The sequence below is a fragment of the Setaria viridis genome, chromosome 6 (genome assembly GCF_005286985.2).
Source record: "Setaria viridis chromosome 6, Setaria_viridis_v4.0, whole genome shotgun sequence".
Lineage (NCBI taxonomy): Eukaryota > Viridiplantae > Streptophyta > Magnoliopsida > Poales > Poaceae > Setaria > Setaria viridis.
Window position 1 is genome coordinate 32,272,955 of NC_048268.2, and position 22,135 is coordinate 32,295,089.

The window sequence follows — 22,135 nt, forward strand, 5'->3', positions numbered from 1 at the left end:
ATTTTTTTAATTTGTGTTAGTTAAATTAAATAAATTTGTTCGTGTTGCGTGGCGGCTCGGGATTGGTGAAATCTAACAGGAGAAGCTTGATTTTTTTAATTTATGTTAGTTAAATTAAATAAGAGCCTTGTTATGGTGGTTGTACGATACCATCGTCATGAATCCAATAGCTGAGAAATAAGAGGTACTTCGAGGTACCTGTACTTAAATTGGTGGGTTCGGTACCAAATAAAGTGGGATCAGTACCGATTTTAATTATTTTTAAAATTCATAAATTTAATTTTTAAATAGCATTTGCAGATCAACGGCCACAAAAATTCAGAAAAAATGGGTACCGGACGGTACCTCCTGGTACCGTTCAACCACAATAAAAATCCTCATTAAATAAACTTGTCACATGCCACTTTGGTAAACTTTTTGTTCTTTTGAAAGGAAAGACTTTCATTAAACAACGACCAAACCTGGCATGTTTACCAGTTACAAACTCGTATATATGCCGAATTTCGGTTACGGCGCAGTCTGGGCGCGAAGCAGATCCTCTACCTTGTTGACACGTCAGTTATTAGCATATAAAATATACATGAAACTGACAACGCATAATCAATATTGTAGTATTTTTTTTAAAGAACACTAATTGTAGATAGCAAATCATTTAGACAAGTAGATAGCAAATCATTTATTTTGAAATACTGAACCCTACCATAACTATTAGATAAGGTCAATCCTGCATCTACTTCCCTGCCGTTCAGATTATTAGGCTGCAAGGTATTTAATACATGTATGGACCATAAATCGTACTAACGATTAAGCATGAATATGATCTTTGTATTTTATTTTGTTGCTTGTTGAGACACATGACAATACTTGTTCACAAAAGTATCCGGTTGAAAGAATTGACTGAATCTTGCGTACATAGGTGGTGATTGGTTGCTTGGCTTAGTCCAAGCTTGACAATGAGTTAGCCATGGCAAGCCTTCGCCTGGCTATGCTAGTACTATACCTCCTTGTTTGGTTGTTGTGCTAAGCTTAGCCTGGCTTACGAAGATCGTGCTGGTTGATTGGCTTGCATTGGGTATAGCCACCTCCTGTGCTATGCAGCGAGTTTACCATGCACCTGTGTCCTCCTAGACATTTCACCCAACACCTTGAGCGCAAGTACATGAAACACGTTCATAACTCATATCGAAGTAGTAAATCTAATTATGTAGCTCTTACTGTTGTGCATGCATATGCTCTAAAGACTGAACCTTGACACAGGCAAACCAAAAGGAAATTACGCTATCTCTGTTCACACACGCGAAGGAAAGAAAAATAAAAAAGAACAGAGACGGAAGGTTGCAGATCGAGAATTACAAAATTGAACCCACATAACTTTAAAATTGACTGATGAGCATCAAAATCCAATTCTCACATGGTGAATCGAATCTAGGCACAACCAAAATTGGATTCATCATTGCTTCTCTGCGTGCTGCTTCGAGGAGCAGCAGCTTCAGTGACCTGGCCGCGGAGTTGGATTTGACGGGGTCATCACTGGGCTAGTGTTCCCTCCACCGAGATGAAGAACACGGCGCAGAGCACAGTGACTCAGTGAGCGCCACCGCGGGGAGCTGTCCGGCCACGAGACCGACGAGGATGATTGGCACCAAAGCGACCCACGGCAATGCGCTCTCTCACCGATGGTGGGACCTTGCTCCCCGTGTCGGAGTCAGAGCAGCTCAGCCTAGGCGTCTTGGCCGGCGACTCTGCTCCCGAATTGACGAGACTAGGCCGAGGCCGCACAAATCCAGCTCCTGTTTATTCGTCTCCGGTAGCGGCCGCCGACGTCAATCTTGAACAGCGCCACTGACGCGAGAGTCGCCGCGACCACATGCCGCTTGCTCTAAATCATCAGCATCGCCGGCGCTAGGACCCCGCCCACCGCGAGAAGCTCCGGCCGGATGCTGAAGGCGGCGCCTTTGGGACGAGTCAGAGCCGGCACCGTCGTGTCCTACCGAGCCACCGAAAGCGGCAGCCTTTGCTGGGGTGCCAGCCCCGCTGCTGGCGCAGAAGGTCGGCGGCGGAGGCATGGTGGTGGACTGGTGAGGAGATGCGGCACACGGTGAGGAGACGCAGTGATGTGAGCGGAACTGAGACCTTTTGCGCCAGCGATGCTTGTGCAGCCTGCATAAGCTGGAAACGGAGGGGATTTGTGTTCCTGCATAGCTCCATATCCATCCTAACAATCACTACCTAGCATTCAGTAGGCAGAATTGGGGGCTTTTGAGCCTTACTAGACAGAATGAAATAGCAGTAGGCTGTGCAGCAGCTGTGCCTGCAAAAATTAATGCCAATATTAGCATGTCTTGAACTGATCAAGATTATTAGAATATCAGGAACATGCTAGCAGAGAACTTAAACTGTAAAACAACTGATATTAGTAGAATAATTGAACCTTCTGTTCAATTTGCTTAATATCTCATCACATTCTGAATCATAAAAATCGATCATGAAATTAAAACACAAATCTACGTTTCAGATATGCAAGCACCAGGATGTAAAAAAAAATCAGAAATTGGAAGAGAGAAGATCTGCACCATCTTCACTCTGTATTTTGAAGTAAACAAAGAAGCAAGGAGCGCAAGGCATTCAAAGAAGCAAGCACAGACGCCACCTACTTTGCAATATGTGAAGTGGAGCTGATCAGCTGAATGCCGACGGGTCGAGACACTGCAAGAAACAAACTACTCAGCGTGAAATCTAGCAAGCTGTGCATCCAGAGAAGGGCGAGGCGGCGGTGGAAGAATCAGCGCAGCCGAAGGCTTCGGCGCTGGGAAGGCGACTGGACGCCGGAAAGAGTCGCCGCGCCCTTCACCTCCCGCGCAGTCCGCTACTCCGTTCTGCTCCCGCACTGCCGCCGCGTTTAGCAGCTTCCGCGGCCGCACCGCAGCCGCCTTGCTCATCTCATGCCGCAGGGGATGCATCGTGTGGTTGGGGGAAGAAGGGATGGGGGCGAGAGATTGGAGGGTACCGGGGCAAGACGGACGGGGAGGAACCGAGGAAGAAATTTTGGCGTGGAAGATTGGCGTGCGAGCATGCTCTTTGCCGCCATCAACGATTCCGCCTTCCGCACCAGATCGAGGAAGGCCGTCGTCGGTTGGGAACGAGGGCTACAACGCGGCGAGGACTGGCGATACGATCTGGGACAACGAGCCTTTGCCGGCGTCGCGCGAGACGACGACACCATCCGCTCTCATCATTGTTGATGGTCCACGTAGGACGGATTGGCTGACCTGGTGGTATATAGATATCTTCTAAATACCGTTGTATATGCCCTTATATGTTATAGTTGGTACTCAAATTTAATATTTCATATTGCAGATAACTAGGTTTTATTTTGGCGACAGAGGGTCTAACCCTTCTTGCAGGCCTGAAAAATTCTACAACAAATGAACAAATGATCTATCACCAAAAGACAAAACGACAGACATGGCAAGAATAAATTTGCCACATGCACGTTAATTTTATTCATGGAGAAAATATCATGTCATCAACTATATACTTACCATAGCATTCTATATTTTCATGCAGGACTCTGGATGTGCAGATGATCGAAGGATGAACGAACTACAAGATTTGCCCACAAGAGAAGTTTACAATTTCAGATTTCATGTATATTTTATTTTGGTCTGTGAACATTGTGTTGTTGTATTGTGTCATTTTCTTCTCTGTATAGAATCTTTTTATTTAATGAACATATTTACTATGTTGAACTCTTGTTGCACGTGTCATGCTTGATGCATATAACATTTATCACCTTACCAACAGTGATCAGCAAAAGCCAATTGAAAATACCGTACCCATATACGATTCCAAAAAAGCACATATTCTGTATTATACAGCACATATATGCGTTGTTGAAATACTTTGGTAGGTTGCAAAATCCACTTACCAACGCATTTATATGCATTTTATATAGGACATTACAACGCCACATATGGCAACGCATAATATGCGTTGGTATAGATCCACTAGAAATTTATGAAGTTGTGACAGTCTGACTGTATGGGGCCAGCTAGTGCAGTTCACTGAGGAAGTACATGTTTTGTGTATGCATGTGTGTGTGTGTTTGTGTGTATTATGGCTGCTAGCAGCATATATGCAGTTGTAAATGTTATTATTCTCTAGTACTTCCCATGGATACTATGATCGTTTTGTTGAACCATAATCAATGTCTTTAATAAACAGATTTCATTCTTATTTTGCTTTGATGTTCGGTAAATAATTTATCCGTGTTGCAACTTCTTGACTCAAATTTTGTACATCGATGAGCTTGTTTTCACAATTGGAGAACTCAAGTTCTGAGGGGTACATGGATCTCCTTTAGCTTCGTCGTGCTAGTGCATCACATATGTGGCACAATTTGGCATGTGAACTCCTGTTTATTTGCTCGTCAATAATGAAATGGTCTATTAGAAGGTACCTTTTTACTTGAATGTTGTAAAGTGTCGGGTACCTAAACCGTTGTCCATTTGGCCCACGGCTCACGGCTCATGGGCCAGCCCACGGCATGGCATTTTGGCCCGGCCTAGGCACGGCATGGTGGCCTTGCAGGCCGGCCCGGCCCAACCTACACCACAGGATGGGCTTGGGCCGCTGCCTCAACCCGTGGGCTGGCCCGGGCACGGCACGACCTATTTAGCCCATGGACTGCAACGGGCGGCATGGCCTGTTTAGGCCCGTTTGGCCCACCTCCATGTCCATCTAAAACTAGCGGCCTGCTCCTCCCAAACCAACCCTATCTGCTTCACGGCACCTTCATCCCACCAACTGCCGCCTCCCTCGCGACTCACCCTCTCCCTCGCAACTGCCACGTCCCCCTATCCCCCCTCCGCTTCCTCGCAACTCCCCAGCGGCCTCCTCCCACGGCCCTCCGCCGCCTCCTCTCGCGGCGGAGCCGGCCACCTCCTCCCGCGGCCCTCCGTTGCCTCCCCCTGCAGCCCTGCCCTAGCGGCCTCCGCCTGCCCCTGGCCACCTCTTCCCACGACGGAGCCGGCCACCTCCTCCCGCGGCCCTCCACTACCTCCCCCTACCCCTAGCGGCCTCCGCCTACCCCCGGCCACCTCCTCCCGCGGCCCTTCGCCGCCTCCCCGCGCCCCTTCGTCGATGCAAGTCCCTGCTGCTATATTGTTGCTCCAATTTGGTGGTGATTTTGGCGTGATATGGTGGTGGCCTCGCCGATTTGGGGGAAGTGCAAGCTGCGGTGGGGATTGGGGAAAAAGGAGGAGCTGGAGCCGTGCCGCGGGCCGGCACGAGCACGGCCAGGCCGCTAAGGCCTGTCGGGCAAGCGGCCCGGCACGGCCCGCCTAAGAAGGCAGCAGGCCGGGCCTGGGCCGCTCCTTCGTCACGTGGGCTGGCCCGGCCCAGCACGGTTACTGTGCGGGCCTAATTAGGCTCATGCCAGGCCGGGCCGGGCCACCTGTTTGGCCATCTATGACCAAGGGTACCCGCGCAGGTGGCCTCAAGAGCTCAAACTTGGGCCACGCGGTCCAACTAGCGCACATCGGCTGGTCCACGAATGGGGCAAGGCAGCCCGGGTGGTCCGGGATCCGACCATCAGCTAGGTCAAGCGCCCGATCAGTCACCCCGGTCAACAAATGGTTGAGTTCCGCCACGCTGCACCACCACGCCCCGCTAGCGGATAGGGCAATAAACACCCCGCTGCACCGCCACGCGGTCGACGTGCGCCACGGCGTACGGGCACCTGCCCCCGCACGATTCGAACAGGGGCGGCACCCATACCCTAGGCGCTGACGGAGGCAACATGTCACGCCCGATTTTAAGGACAAAATCGAGTGCATTAAATACATGTGTGCCAGGATCAAGTTACACACATGTACGACAATAGTGAATAACAAAGACAGTGCTAAAACGAATAAAGAGAGTATTAACCATTATTACATGACCGAAAGTCTCAAGTAAACCACAAAGTCTAATTATTACGCAGCGGAACTCCAAAGACGACGACAACTCCACAGGCAGCTGACTGAAGAAACGTACGCCTAGAACTCCTCAAAGTCGTGTAGATACTCCTCTTCCCAATTAGCTTGGTCTGAACAGCGGTTTTGCAAGGGTGAGTACACTTATGGTTGGTACTCAACAAGTCGTGGGGAATAGTGTAGTGTAAGGCTAATTCAAGGTATGGCTAAGGCATAATTAGCATTCGCTTTTAATTAAGTTGGTCAAGTTTTATTAGCAATTAACTAAGTATAAGTTCATACCACTTGAAATTAAACATGATCATAAATAAAGTAAGCAACATATGCGACGGCGAGCGGCGGCGGTTCGCCGGAGTTGGCCGAAACGGCGCTCCGGGGCACGGTTTGGCGCGCGGATTTCACCAGAAGCAAGAGGAGAACACGGCGAACTCGTTTTGGGGGTCCTTGACGACCGGAGCTCACCGGAGGCGGTGCTTGACGGCGGGGAAGAGGTGGCGGCGCTTGGAGCTCGGGCGCTAGGGTTTTGGGGGCTTCGGGTGCGGGTGCTTGAGGCCGGGAGGGGCGGCGGCTTATATAGGGTGGAGGCTTGGAGATAGAGCGCCCCGGGTTTAAACTCCCCGAAGGATTCGGAGCGGGGGCCGACGGGTTTCCGGAGGCGGCGGCGCGTCGGTTGCGGGAGGGAGTTCCGGCCGGATACGGTCGGAGGAAGGGGATGACGGGTGGGGCCCACCCGTCAGGCCGGAGGAAGGGAGCGGTAGGCGGGCCGGCGTGACTTCGTGGGCCGGCGCGCGTGTTTGCGGGCCGCGGGAAGGAAACGAAGCGGCGGGCCGCGCGGGAAAAGGGGAAACGGTGGGCCGCGCGGGAGAAAAAGAAAGGGGGCCCGCGGAGCTGCTTCGCGGGCCGGTGGAGATGCTGCGGCTGGGCCGAAAGAAGAAAGGGGAAGGGAACGAATGGAAGATGCGGCCCAGAAAGGAGAAGAAGAAAAAGAAAAAGAAAGAGGAAAAGAAAAGGTTTTGGAAATTGAATTTAAATTTGGAAATTCAAATTTTGATTCAAACTCAAGCAATCAAAATAAATGCACCAGCATGAATGCACAATTAACTCCTATGATGAATTTAATTAAATTAAAGAAAATGAATTTAAATGCCTAGAATTTAAATGACACCCTAATTTGAGCAAATTTTAATGAATTTGAATTATTCAAAATTTTGGGTGTTACACAACAGTCGACGAGGACAGCCACGTTGTGCGCGGGGACGAGGCGTTGCACTACCTGCCCTGTTGACCTGAACCGATCACTACGACCACCGTATCCAACCCTCCCGACCTCGGGAGCTAGTGACCGACACTGGCGTGGGGTCGGAGTACCGATCCGACCACCTCACGACCTGCCACCTACTCTGATGGGATGCTACAGGCGCCAGCACACTTGCCGCACGCCACCCTCTGCAACGGGGGTTGGCAGATAGGACTAAGGGCAGTCCCAATGGAACATTGATGATAGTTTCTATCCCTCTTAATTGTCATGCCAACTAAGCAATTTGCTGATGTGGCAGTAGATTTATTATGGAGAGAGAGAAACCATTTCTTGGAGAGGAAACCAAGTCCTCACGCATACTGATAGGTCAAGAAACCAATGAATATGCATTGGGGAGACCAAGTAGTTTCTTCTTGCTTACCGTCGGATCCTTTGTGCTTGCACCGCTTCTACCCATCACTCGAGCTCCTTTACATGATGTATAGAGGATCTGGTACTAGAAGGGAGAATGATTGGTTGGATTTTTGTTTAGACTCTAGATAAAAAAAAATTGCATTATGAAGGATGATTTCTTGATACAATATCCTAGACTCTGGAAACTACGATGGTTTCTCCCATTGGGAGTGCCCTAAGGGCAAGTGCTGCCTTAGTAGACAGTCATGCAACATGTAATTATGAGATGATTTAACAAACAACTTGTATAATAGGTTATCTTTTTAAGTTGTCTCATAATAATTCCATTCCCTTAATTTGTGCATGAAAAAAAGAAATATTATTAGTTGCATACCAATCACAATTTGTACAATGGTAGAGTAGTCGTCTCGTAGTCCTAAAATCAACATCTTTCTCTCTTATCACCTTCTCTTCACATCAGTAAAAATCCTACATGACATTGCATAAAACGACTTATGAGACTACCTAGCAGCAGCATGTACTGCCCTAATGCGGCCATAGGCGGCGCAGGACGGCCACGATACAAGGACGAGCCAACGGGACTCCCGATACGATGGAACGGCGATGCCCCGACTAGGACCCAGGAGAGCTCCACCAATGGGCCCCGCAGGACCGACAGACCTGAGGGACCCCTCCTTCTTTCTTGTACCCGGCCCCCGAAGACATATAAGGGGAGCTGGGCCACTTCTTCACGGCACGTACGCATTCCATTCCCCAACTGCACACTCACTCCCTCACGAGCACCCCCTCTGAGCACACGGCTTGAGGAACACGAACTCACCTCCAAACTGGACGTCGACCAGGGGCACACCAACCTAGAACTCCAAGTCTTCATGAGTGGCTCCTCCAAGTTTCCTCGTAGCAGCTCCTGTATGGCACTATCTGAGCAGCAACAGGAGGGCACAGCAAGGGGGTTGAAAGGAAAAAGGTGAGTACACTTGGAGGCGTGTACTCCGCAAGTGGACTACAAAGCTCATTTTTTAATGTTTGTCAAGTTTTAATTAAGCACCTAGAACCATTAGTGTGATAAGCTTCCAAAAAACCCAACAAGGCACATGTTACCCCACCTGTCCTGAACCTAAGGTCAATGTCTCATCATCCAAACCCAACTCCCAAACCACAGACACCATCTGTGATTCTCTCAATCCAACTAACCATGTGAGGGTCCATACCACTCTTGACCATGAGCACAACTGTTATAACAATTTTTAACACTTTGCAGAGGTTGTACAACTTTACCCACGAGTCATGATACCCATCATGACAAGGCGGCCAAACCTCTTACACATTACCGAGATGTGTTGGCATGTGTTCACTACGACGCCTTCCATTGGTTCTCCAGCGCGCATTGACCCATCAAGGCTCTTAACCATCACTGCGTCGAGCCATGATTTATGGGACGCTGCCCTAGTCGGCGCCTACCCGCTCAACATAGATCGTTGGATTACCCAACTTACTCAGCCAAGACCATAGCCCATATAATTCTCATGGTTGTATGATTAAGTTAGCAAGGGGTTTTATGACATCATCATGAATTTTTAGGAAATGAAAATATATAAATTGGAATTTTTGTGAGTTTTTTTGGTGATGACGTCAGCAAGGACCTAGGTGCAATTATCGATAGACAATAGGGGGTAGCTGGTAAGTATTCCTACGACTCAAAGAAATTTTAGATTAATTTCATAGATCTTCAGGGGCTAGATCATAAGATTGCCAGGCAAATCTGACTGTGGTCAAGATTGCATTTTGGCCGTTGGATTTGATATGGATGGTCGGATTTTAATGACCAAAGAGGTACCCCTTGTTTTAATCATGGCCATTCATATGGGATCGAGCGGCCTGGGGCGTGCTGCCGGTTCTGGGCCTGGTGCCGCTCGCACAGGAGCCCCGACAATGGAGTTTTGCCAGATTACGGAACGACAGCTCTACAACCCACAAGGGACGACGAGACGTGGCGCGCTCGAGAGAGGAGGACACGGCGAGCTTACCAGGGGTGGGGCAAGGATAAATCCATGGCATGTAAGGTGTACAGCGGAGAGGGACGGAGGAGGTCGGAGCCGTGAGTGAGGGCGGCATGGCAGCCTTGGTCTGGTGCTCCTGGGCGCTGGAATTGCATCGTTGGGAGTCCCATGACACCGAGAGAGGGAGGAGGAAGTGAGAGCTAGTTCGACTGCGGCAAAAGGCAGTGGCAGAGCTCGCTTACCGAGCTTCGGCCATGGCGGCGTTGGTGAGCAAATGGTGCTGGGAGAAGGCACGATAAACGGTGGGGTGATGTTGGAGAGGCAAAAAGGAGAGAGATGGAGCTCGGCACAAGATTTATTGGGGAAGAATTGCTTGGAGAAGGACGGATGGGAGGCAAGAAGAGGAGATCAAGAGTAGGGGTCTCAGTCTTGATGGCCTTGATGGCACTTGTTGCCATTAAAGGAGGAGAGGAGTAACGGGCGGAAGAAGGGAGGGAGGGGGAAGCGGGGATTGCGGCATGGGGCTGGGCGGGGGCGAGGAGGTGTGGTACTACGGGATTTTGATGGGGCGATGGTGTTCGGTGTGGGAAAAAGGGCAGGTGAGGGAGGAGGAAGACGGAGCTGATAGGTGAGCCCCGCGTTGAAGGGAGAGAAGGGAGAGAGAGTGGGGGAGGGGGCTGGGCTGCTGATGGGCTACGGCCCATGCGAGAGAAGCGGAGGGGAAGCAGGTGGAAAGGCTAGCTAAGGAAGGGGGAAGAGGGGGAAGGGAACTGTGCTCGGCCCAACAAGGGAAGGTAGAGGAGAAGGGGGTAGGGGGGAGCGGAGAGGGAAGTTGGGTTGTGGCCTAGTTCGGGAGAATGGAAAAGAAAACGAAAACGAACGGGGGAGGGGAGGTGGGCTTGGCCTGCGAGAAGATAAGGGAGGGGAGGTGGGTTGGGCTGAAGTAAAAGGGAGAAGGGGAGGGGTGGCGTATTAAAAGGGAATTTGGCCCAAAATATTTTCTCAAATGGAACCTAGTGCATAAAATATTTTCAAACAAAACCCTATGCATTTCCAGCATGAATGCAACACACAAAACTGCAACACACAAGAAGATAGCAAGTGATTCTATAGAATTCATATGAAGAGATGATTGGAGACCATAAGTACTCACTAACAAATCATGCAGCTTGTAAAATAGTAATGTATTCATTCTGAACATCTTATGGCTTTCACTAGGAGTATTGAGTTTTTCCATTGTCCAACCAAATCCACTCTGTGTTGGAGTTCTTGCATCATTTTTATCATGATAGGTCATAAAGTACTTGGAAGCAAACAGACTATTCTGATTTGACTTTATCAATATCATAGTATTTATAGCCCACTGATCCTTGTCTGAACCACTGTCATCCATTTTAACATCAGAAGAATCAGATCTGTACACCATACAAACAACACTCATGAATAAGGAATTATTTGATTGCACATAAATTATTCATGCAGGAATAATGGAAAGTCACACACATTATTCATACATAACTAATGAAAACTCACACAACATACTGATACAGGAACACTGGTTCATGCTCCAAGCCAAATTGGAAGGTAATTAATATGAATGAAATGCAATATCTACTCAGGAATATCATTTTTAGTCATCCACTCATGCTTTCTCTTCAACCAGTCAAATCTTTCCTCCGGAGTGTCCAAAGTCATAAACATTTCTCTTTCAGCTCTCTCGGTAAAAACTAGAGATGCAACAAAATTCTCATTGTGGATGGAACAGCACCAAAATAGAGCCACAATTGAAACATAGATGACACTCACTTTTGTTGTGTTCCTCCCCCAAGCCTCAGTCATTTCAATATTCTGTTTGCTTTCATCCCATCCTATACCTATCTCACAATGTTTCAGTTCTTCCTAATACCATAATCAGTTTTTAATTTATCATATTTGTTCTTGAATTATTTTCTAGTGTACAGAATATCAGTCCTCTCTTTGAACCTTTCTATCACATTCTTGTACCCAGTCTTACTCAAATGTGTGTTTGAATGATGTCCTTTGTCAACTTTATCTGCAAAAATCTCACACACTATTCTAGTGTTCTCATCACAACAATCAGCCAAGTTGTTACCAACAAAATCAATTTCATGGACAAAACATATTAGAACAGGAGAACTAGACCAAAAGAAGTTTTTGATCATTAGCCATACACACAAGTCATGAGAAGCAACAAACAAACAACTACTGAACTAATAACAAACAACGATGGACAGATTGGCCGTGCTATCACCGGATCCGCCAGTTACCCCATCCGGGCCATCAGTAGCTTCTAGTGCCGGCCAGCCTTCCATCTACCACCGCCGTGCTTTTTCCCGTGAGAAAGAGAGAGACGAGGGAACGAGAGAAGGGAACAGAGAGGGGATTGAGAGGCTTTGGGTTATCCATTCAGGAGCAATGGCAATTTTGTTGTAAATAAATACAACGAAGTTCAGGGGCGCTTTGGTCCTTTTTCACGGGGCCGAGGAGGGAGCCACGCAGAGCCACTTTTTTTGTTTGGCTTCATGCCTTCAACACAAATCGCAAAACAGCTTCTTCGGCTTCGGCTTTGCCTTCGGAGCTGTTTTTTTACCCCCGTTTGGTATGCCTTCAGCGAAAGTCTACAAAGGAGCCGCTGCATAAGCCGTGCCAAAGAGAGGCCCTAATCTACCACATTTATCACCTGCACTGGCTCCACCTTCAACAAGATAAATTTATTCATCACTAGGTTTATAGCTGTGCATTGCCACGGGAGCCTAAAAATTTTAACGCAATAAAAAAAATTATTACAGGTGTTATAATAATACTTCAATAAAATCTGCACAAGGCTGCCAGTGACAACGCAGAGCGGCGGGTGAAAAGTTTCTTGTCCAACCGAACAAAATGGAATACCAAGCATAATAAGTGAAAGCGGCCATAAATTGATATGCCAAGAAACAAACTTGGTTAACACAAATGGATGGAAACTAAAATAGAAAATCTTGAGAACTACACACATGGAACTTGTGCAACATTCTTCCTCTTTTCTAGGGTCTACATATAATCTCTCCAACAAGTTACGGTAGCAGCTCTTGAGATTCATCGAGTCCTGTCAATTGAATTTCAAAACTTAGTGAAACGACTTCACCAGAAATTGGAAACAAATGACCAGAAATAACCAAAAAAGTAAAAGTATTGCTATTTTTGCTGCCTAAACCATGATATGAACTTTATTAATTGTCTTACAACTATAGCATTTTGCAACTGCCTAACCAGCAAAAGAGATTGACAGATTGTACCTGATGGGAAAAGGGATCGATGGACAAACTCTGCCTCAAAAGAACAATACCGAGTGTGCTGCTAATTAGCAAACTTTGCATTTTCAAAGTATGTTAGATCAATACATAAGTTTCTCAAAAGTAAGGTATAAGTATATTAGTCACACTCCATCATGTATTGAAACAACTGAGAGAGGTCAGATAGTAAACCAGATATAGATTCTGACATTCTATATGTTCAGGATATTATTGAACTTTTAGAAACTAATATGTGCAGGAATATGCAGTTAGGAGTAGATATTATATAAAACTAAATATGTTATTTCTGACAGAGAGAACATAATGGCGTGCAAGCTTCGGGTGGAAACAAGTTTCTGCAGGGAGTGCCAGGAAGAGGAAAATAATCAAGGTTGGAGAGAGAGCCCCTGATTCTGCAGGAAGCCCTGAATGATGGATATTTTCACAGATATATGTTTTGTGCTCCGCATATGTTTTGGTGCCCAAACAAGCTGCATGAGCAAATTATTGATTGGTTCTTTTCTAAAATCTATGAACAATCTATGCATTCGGACAGAAAGCAAAATAATTCACATGCGCGAGATTGATTGATTTCTAGATGTTCAGAACTAAAGAAATGATCAGCACCAAGATAAACTCATGGTCAATGTGATCTTCCAGCAGGACCGAAATATATGGACACCAGGGGTCTTCAGTTATTGATACCGAGCTATGAGACCTAATATTATAAAGTAAGCATTTGAATTAAATTAAAACCAACAGTGGGAAGGCCTGCAGCTTACATGCAAAAATGAGACTTCACTAATGAATAAATAGTAGTGCTAGCTAGGCACATTCTTCACTTTAAGAACAGTGCTTGCCAAGAAGCCCTGTAAACAAACAAGCTACATCTGCCAATAATCAGTTTTCCATTGTAAGAAGAGTAACTCACATGGAAACAAATATTCAGAGAAGTAAAACTGAAACAACAAAATAGCCTTTACATGGTCCCAGTGTAAGTATAGGCAACATATTGTATGTAGCGCCTGTTCCATATGCCATTCCTTCTCATCTTCCTTTGTGAGAGGCCAAAAATGTTCCGAAGACATTGGTGCTTCAAATAACTTCACATTCACAGAATTTTTTCTTGCATTACTAAAGTGGATATCATGGATAAACCTATAAAATTTAATCAGTAGTCTTACCCTTATCACATACAAGATCATATTGACCAGCGATGCTCGAGGCTCACCAGCAGAAAACCATCACATCCTCTGGATCTTTGATCAGCGCAGGGTGGATTGGCGATCGGACAGCTGGCGGTAGATGGGCGGCGCTCGGTGGTGGAAACTGTGGCACGCGGCGCCAGAGCGGGGCTGCCTCGCCGGAGCGAGCTTGATCTCAATCTAGAAGGCTCAAATTGCGACACGGTGAGGCCCTGGATCCAGCTGGAAGGCTTGTGAGCACATCTAGGGTGTTGAGGGCCTCGATTGCGTGGTGAAGACGGGGCGCGGCTCGGTGAAGCAGCTCGGCGCGGCGGCGGCAACTCCGACGAGGTCGTGCACGCGGAAGAAGGCATGGGGGCGTACGGGATCTTCACGGGTAGCTTCCTCACCTCCTCGCGGTGCTTCGGGCAATAATCCGATCATGAAGGCGGTGGCGATGGAGATCGAAGGTGGCGGCACTTGGATAGGGTTGTGGGCGCGAGGGCGGCTCCGGGGCTCGAGGGTGTGGGGTTTAGGGTTTGGTAAGGGCTGCGGAGGCGGCGGCGGGTTTTATAGGCCCGGGGAGGTGTCCTTGGCGTGCAGGCCCAAGGTCGGAGGCGACCGGGACTCGAGCTATCCGGCTCGATGCGGCGCAGCGGAAGGGATGATGGGTGGGGGCCACCCGTCAGCGAGACGCGGGCGGGGCCGGTGCAGGAACGGGTCGGCGTGGAGGAGGTGTTGATGGGCCGGCCTGCTGGGCTGACTCCTGCGGTACTGCTGCTGTAGAGCCGGGCCGAAAGGAGGAACGGGTCAAAAGAGAGGAGAAAAGAGAAAGAAAGAGAAAGGTTTTCCTATTATTTAAAAGGGATCAAACAAATGAATTCAAATACAAATTTGAATACAAACACCCAAAACTAATGCACCAGCATGAATGCAATAAACCCCTATGATTTATTGACTTATTTTTAAAAGAAATTTAAATGCCTAATAATTTAATCTGCAACCTTAGAAAACCTTAAATCCTTAAACATAAGCAATTAATTTCTAGAAAATTCTAACAAAAGGCTGAAAATTAGGGTGTTACAATCTTACGGCTAATCCACCGAATCATGCTAGCTGAAGAGACAGTAATGTTTGACGTGGCAAGCTGATCATCGTGGCAACTAGTACCAGCGAGGTGAATTGTCACCGTCAGCCAACCAAGCTGCAGTCAAGGCAGAATGGCCCACGGCCGACTGAAATCAAGCATCATGTGGATCCAACCGGCCGACCACACGAAGAAATCAGCTGCATGCAGCCTCTGCATCCTGCAAGCGGTTTCCAAGGACCTGACCAGTCGTCGATCTCCCACTTGCACGCGCACAGTGACCACATACATGTGCTCTCCTACATCGCCCGCCATCCTTGACTAATAATCATATCCTACTACTAGCTGATGATGATATATAAAGCCAGTGTACGTGAACGTTCGTGTTCACGACATCCATCGATAGCTCGACGCAGCACATCGATCCACAGCCATGGCAAAGGTTACCAGCCTCGCCCTACTCGTCCTCGCCGTCGCCGCGGTGTCCATTCCCGCGCCCGCCGGCGCCGCCGGCGCGGGCAACGCCGCGCTCAAGAGGGCCGCCGATTTCCTCGAGAAGTGGAAGAAACGGATCGAGGACGCCAAGGACAGATTCGAGGCCATCGACAAGGCCACGGACGGCGAGCTGCTTCCTCGCGGTAACGACGCGGCGGCGGGGTTGTTGCCGAACGCCGTCGCCGTCGACGTCGTCAAGGCCGGGGGCGTGAACTTCTCCGTGGGCGGGGTCGACGTCACCAGCCGGGTCACTTGGACAAGCCGGTGCGGCGGCGACAGCAGCAGCCAGCAGGTGGCGTGCGGCGACCCGCTGTGCGAGAAGTACGGCGCGTGCGACGGCGGGGATGCCCCGTCGGCGGCGGGACGGGTCTGCAACAGCGCAGCTCCGGCTGGCGTCCCGCTCCGCAAGGGCAATATCACCCTGTTCGGTGCCAAGAGCAAGGGAATCTTTTCTAACAACACGGCGTACAACACGGCGTACGCGTGCCGGCCAGACGCCTCCGGCGACTACTACGCCGTCATCGGACTCGGCAGGGGCAACAACATCCTCGCCAGCTTCCCAAAGGAGTGGCCGCTCTTCTCCTACATCATCGATGGCGATCTTCAAGGCAGCACGGTCTGGCTTGCCCACAACGCGTTCTTGGCCCGGAGAGCGACGGCGGCGCGAGCCGGTAGCAGGAGCATCACCCTATTCGGCCCCGTCGGCTCCAACAATAGCACCTACTCCGTCAAGGTCACCGGCATCAAGGTCGGCGGCGGCGAGGTCGCCAGCGAGGCGGCCACCGGAATCTTGACGACCACCATGCCGTTCACGTTCCTCAATTCGTCTCTCTTCGACCACCTCAAGCAGGAGCTCAAGGCGGTGGCGTCACCGGTCAATGGCTCCGTCCGATTCGGGCAGCTGTGCTACCCGAACGGCACGAAGTTACCGGCGATCACGCTGTTGTTCGTCGGCGAGAACGCCGGGATGGAGCTGCAGCCGGAGCACTACTCGTACAAGAAGAGCAACGGGGTCGTGTGCCTGTCCATCCTGCCGTCGCCGTGGTCCAACGGCTTGTCGGTCATCGGCAGCATGGTGCAGGCGGGCAGGCAGATGACCTACAAACTGGACGACAACACGTTGACGTTCGACGACGCCGCGTCGGCGTCCTCCAAGCCGTCGCCGTCTACTTCTTCGTCGGTGGCCCAGGCGCCGTTGACGCCCTTCTGTCTGTCTCCTGCTTTCGCGGTGCTGCTGCTCGCCATCATCATGTGAAGCTAATTATTAGTAAGAGGGAGACCCGGATTGGCCAGCCGGCGACCATGATTCAAACCCCGCGGTGCCACTGTCACCACTAGTAATATTGTTGTACTGATATGCTTTCTACTCAGATGTCGTTGTCGACATTTTGTTTTAAAATACTGCCATGCAAATGTCTTTTTTGAAGTAAAAAAAAGAGTCATGCAAATCTCAAATAGCAGAAGTGAAAAGATAAACGTTTTTTCTATTCTATCTCTTATATAAATTTTATTTTAAAATATCCAAATATACAAGTATATATGGTGCAAAGGGATTAATTTGTATAGTACGTAGATCCATTTATCTAATTTTTATCCAGCTGACCAGCTCAAAGCGGCTTTCACTACTGGTCCTCTCGGACCTCTCCACCAGACCTCCACCCAACCATCTTTTTTTTTAAGACTAATTGAGGCCAAAAGCTATTTCCCTGTCAAGCTGGCAACTGTTCGAGTCGGGGCGACGAGCAAGTTGCTAGCACGAGGACGACACAGGGTTCAGGGTTGGCTTGGAAATTAGCGAGGGGGCGAGGGATCTGCTCGCAGCCTCGCACGCGCGTCATGGGCGCGACCCCGCAGGAACTGAACCTGGGCAAGTGTGCACGCGTTTCGACTTTGGGTCGTCTGCATCAGAACGGCAACCGGAAGCTATTCCAGTTTGCCCCTCGTCTGAAGATGCTGGACGCAGAGGTAAACCGGAACAATCTTTGACTGCTTTATCCGGAAACCTTTATCCGGGCTTTTTGGGGTGGCAGCATCTCAGTCCAATCAAAGCGTTTCGCTGTCCATGCGTTCCTTTGTGTTTTGATTACTTTCGCTCCGCTGCCTGTAGAGAATTTTTAGACATCCGCTTTCCCACGGTTCGGCAATGCAAAGCTCGCCAATGTTCTTGGAAGTTTGCACAGTCTAAACCCTTTTCTCGACGAAGAAGCACTGGTCCCTATCGCGTTGAACTGGCCGGCCACGTCGCATCCTTGGACTCGCTGATCACACGCCACAGTCCGTGTACGCATTGGATCGACTGTTGGGTGATTGGGCGGTCGCAGAGAGAAACTTTCATCAACGCACAGCGCACAGTCGAAGAGCTCATCTACATCTAGATCGCGCTCTGGTCCTGTCTGAGCAGTGCCGAACGAGCTCCGCGTAGTGCGTACGTAACAGGTGTGTGGCGATCCTGGCCTCACGTTGACAGGACGGGCGAAAGGTCGTCGTCGGCGAGCTGATGTGAGGGCATGGGCGGACCAGGAAAGGGACCTCTGTGCAAGGGGCAGAAAGGAGGCGCTGTTCCTGTCGAAAGCAGCAAGCCAGCAAGCACCTCGGCGTCGCAGCTTGCGAGCATCCGGAAACTGACGAGATGGGCTTGCTGTGCTGGCTCTTCGTACGTGGACTCATGTACATGACCGGACAATAACATGGGTCCAGCTCGCTGTAGGTCCCAACTGAGAAATAGGGCAACTCAAACAAGAAAAACATCTGTTTACCAGAAGCACCAGCACTCATTTACTTCTAGTTCGTGCCTATTGTCCTTTTGGTCCTCTTTTTCTTGAGGAAAATGACATGATTTTTTTTTTGAAATTACGGGACTTTAGATCATTTCTCACAAGCTCCGTGAAATCTGGTGCAACACGGTGAAGTGATTAATGTGGGGTTCACTGATACTATAGCTAGAAAAAAAAACAAAACACACACACACAAGCGACATCTGTGTTAGTGGCAAGATTTAAAAAAAAAACAGGAGAATCTAACAAGCAACATGGTTGAAGCGATGAATGATCATACCCTAACTTTTTTTCCCTCGAATACCCAGAAGACGGCACATCATTGCATTAAAAAGAATATATAGAGCACAAAACACACACACAACACACCACTAAAGAAAACAAAAATGACCCGTGACTTCTCCCTTTAAAGTTAAACCTCGACTATGGCTGTGCCAACCATGGGACCAGCCATGACTCAAAGTTGGACCTCATCCTTAATAATCTGAACGACCCTTTGCAAGCGGTGATACCCGATGTTTCCAAAATATCCGAGCCCCCAAGGAGTTCAAACCAGCCTTCATAGAACTTGCCACTAACTTAATAGCTCCAGACCACCGATCAAAGAACTGCATGATGTAGGGGTGACAGGTCGGGGAGACCAAACAGTATAAACAAGAGTGACCAGACTTCTCTTGAGAAGATACAGGAGACTATGATGCGGTGGATTATCCCATCTTCCTGGTCACAGAGCAGGCAACGCTCTGGATGTGGTAGTTCCCATCGTGCTAGGCAGTCAGCAGTCCAACATTGACTATGGGCTACTAACCAGAGGAAGAATTGGCTGTAATGACCATGACTAGTATTGATAATAAGTAACCATCATCACGCAAACTCCAAAAGCCACATACCAAGACATGTATCTGTATCCGGTATCCGGTACATGGTGGATACATCACAGATACATAAGTATTGGGAAAACAAAGATTTTAATTGCTGACACATATTCGGCACTTGCTTGGTGGATACTTCATGGATAAAGCCCCGCCGCCTAGCCACAACCTAAAACTTAACGACAATAAGACTAAGGGGCTGTTTGACACCGGTAACTAACTTTAGCCCTATCACGTTGGATGTCGGATGCTAATTAGGAGGACTAAATATGAATTAATTATAAAACTAATTGTATAACCCCTAGGCTAATTCGCGAGATGAATCTATTAAGTCTAATTAATCCATCATTAGCAAATAGTTACTGTAGCACCACATTGTCAAATCATGGACTAATTAGACTTAATAAATTTATCTTACGAATTAACCTCCGTCTGTGTAATTAGTTTTATAATTAGACTATATTTAATACTTCTAATTAATATATGAAAGTTAGCCCCTGTCAGGCAAACAGGTCCTAGCACAGCACGTCTTGGAACTCACGTAAGCCAGACCAAACCACCGCACGCTTCCCCTTACTACTGCTGGGTGACCCCTACCGCCTCACGTAAGCCAGACCAGACCACCGCACGCTTCCCCTTACTACTGCTGGGTGACCCCTACCGCCCCGACTCATCAGTGAGTACATCCGGTCATCCCCATTTATTAAGACAGAGAACAAGTGCAAATTCTTCGCTTGGGCAATGATACAAATTTTTTTTCCCAAAGCAGGCATTCTAAATGTCAAGGGATGGCCTCATCAGCCGCATTGCCCACTTTGGGCCTGTTTGTTTCCACCCTCCTAAAGTTTTAGCTCCTAAAAGTTTTTAGGCACCTCCTAAAAGTATGTTTGGTTCCACCTCCTAAAAGTGACTAAAGGCAATTAATGAAGTGTAAAATACCCAAGATGCCCTTCCTCCATGCCCCTGCATGCCCCTCTACCGGCGCCGCACCGCCCCTCCGCCGGCGCTAGGCTCGTCTGTTGCCGGCCCCTGCACTGCCCCTCCGCCGACTCCGCCCCCTCCCTTCAAATCCCAGCCGCCGCGCCCCTCCCCTCCTCTTCTTCCCCGGCACCGCCGCCCCCCTCCCGTTCCTCCCTCGCCCGGATCCGGCGACGGGGGATCTGGCGGGGGAGCGCCCGGCCGGCCCGTGCAGCGGCGCAAGGGAGCGGGGGCGGCGGGGGTAGGGGTGCCGTGCGGCGGCGGCGGGCGGCGGGAAGGACGCCGCTGGCGGGGGCCGAACGGGGGAAGACGCCGGTGGCGGGCGGAATGCGGGGGCCTAGGCAGGAGGGAGGGTGAGAGAGAGAGAGGAGGACAATAAATGAGGGCAATGGGGTTCAGGATGGGCTTTAGGAGGTTTTAGGAGGGGTGGAGCTCCTAAAGAAATTGAAGCCTCCTAAAAGTTTTTAGTCACTTTTAGTCAGTGTTTGGTTCTTTAGTCACTTTTTAATCACTTTTTAGGAGCTAACATTTTAGGAGGGTGGAAACAAATAGACCTTTGCCGTAGCCGTCCAGAGACCAACTTTCGCTACTATGCCCTTTCGCCAAAGTTTGTATGGGAAACAGTAGCCATGGCCCGATGGGGGCCTTTGGTGAATTTGAGACGCTTGGCTGTTTTGGCTCATTAAAATGAAAGCTTTGGAAAAGAGAAAAATGGCCTAATCACAAGCTAATTTTTTTATTCATACTATGCTTTAGTATTCGCATTTCAAAAAAATACCAAAACATATCTGTGTCTTGGATATTTCTGGAAAATAGTGTATCCGTGTATCCATATCTTCGCTGCATAGGATGACAGTTTGCATGATAATTTAATGACGTCGGATTTTAAATAGCCCAGCTTGACTCACCTTCTGAATAACTTGTAGAGGATATGGAAAGCTCCTGATTCTTGTCCCTCTCCCCACTTGAGCTACCTAAAATATAAAAAAAAGGAAAGAAGAATAAACATAACTCAAACAATGGAATGCGCTATCAAGAGCATTAGCAGTAGATTCTCATACACAACCATGTATTTACAATGAACCAATTTCGACAAAACGTTATTACTCGTGTGCGTGTAGGCACAATTACGCGTGAAACAGAGGCCTAGTGCTTTGTTTAGGCCCTAGGCGGTAAATTAATAGCGCAAGCGGGCACAAGCACAGGCACACGTTCTGGAGAGGCGGGGAGAAAGAGTGCAGGAGACGTGGGGAGAAGAGTGCGGGGGCATGGGCGATGGATAACCGAAAAGAGTTGCTCGGCGCACAGAAAGAATTACGGTAATGGCATGGCTCGACGCGTCAGACGCTTATCACTAAAAATATCTGGCACGGATCCTACAAACACCTTCTCTCTTTCCACCTTATCCTTTCTCTCCTACAATTCTTCCTTATCCTTTCATCTAGGGAAAAATCACCCGCACCACTCACTCTCTCTGCCGCGCAGTTCATGCGAGCATGGGCGCGCTGCGGGGCCGCGCCGGCAGGCATGGGCGCGCGAGGCCAGCGACGGCAGCGGTGCGTGGTGGTGAGGCCAACGGCGGCACCTACTGGCGATGCGGGCACAGGTTGCGGCGGCGGTCGGCAGGCGTGGGGCTGGGAAAGAATCCATGGTAGCTGCTATCGTACTCTAGGAGGAGGAAGATTCCACCGCGGCCAGGGGCGAGCCGCGCCGGCCGCCGCCATCCTCCTCCTCCTCCACCACCGTTTCCTAGGATCCTGGTGTGCAGTGCTTCTCGTGCCAGGGTTTGCTGCATGTTGCAAGCG

At 49.1% G+C, this 22,135-nt stretch overlaps 1 long non-coding RNA gene across 1 annotated transcript; it reads right to left on the reverse strand.

Moving 5' to 3' along the window:
- Positions 1–1,169: 1,169 nt before the first annotated feature.
- On the reverse strand, positions 1,170–3,255 carry LOC117859828 (uncharacterized). The gene is made up of 2 exons (XR_004641309.2): positions 2,655–3,255; positions 1,170–2,311 (listed from the first exon to the last, which is right to left on the reverse strand). It is a non-coding gene; the product is annotated as an uncharacterized lncRNA (long non-coding RNA).
- Between the last annotated feature and the right edge of the window lie 18,880 nt (positions 3,256–22,135).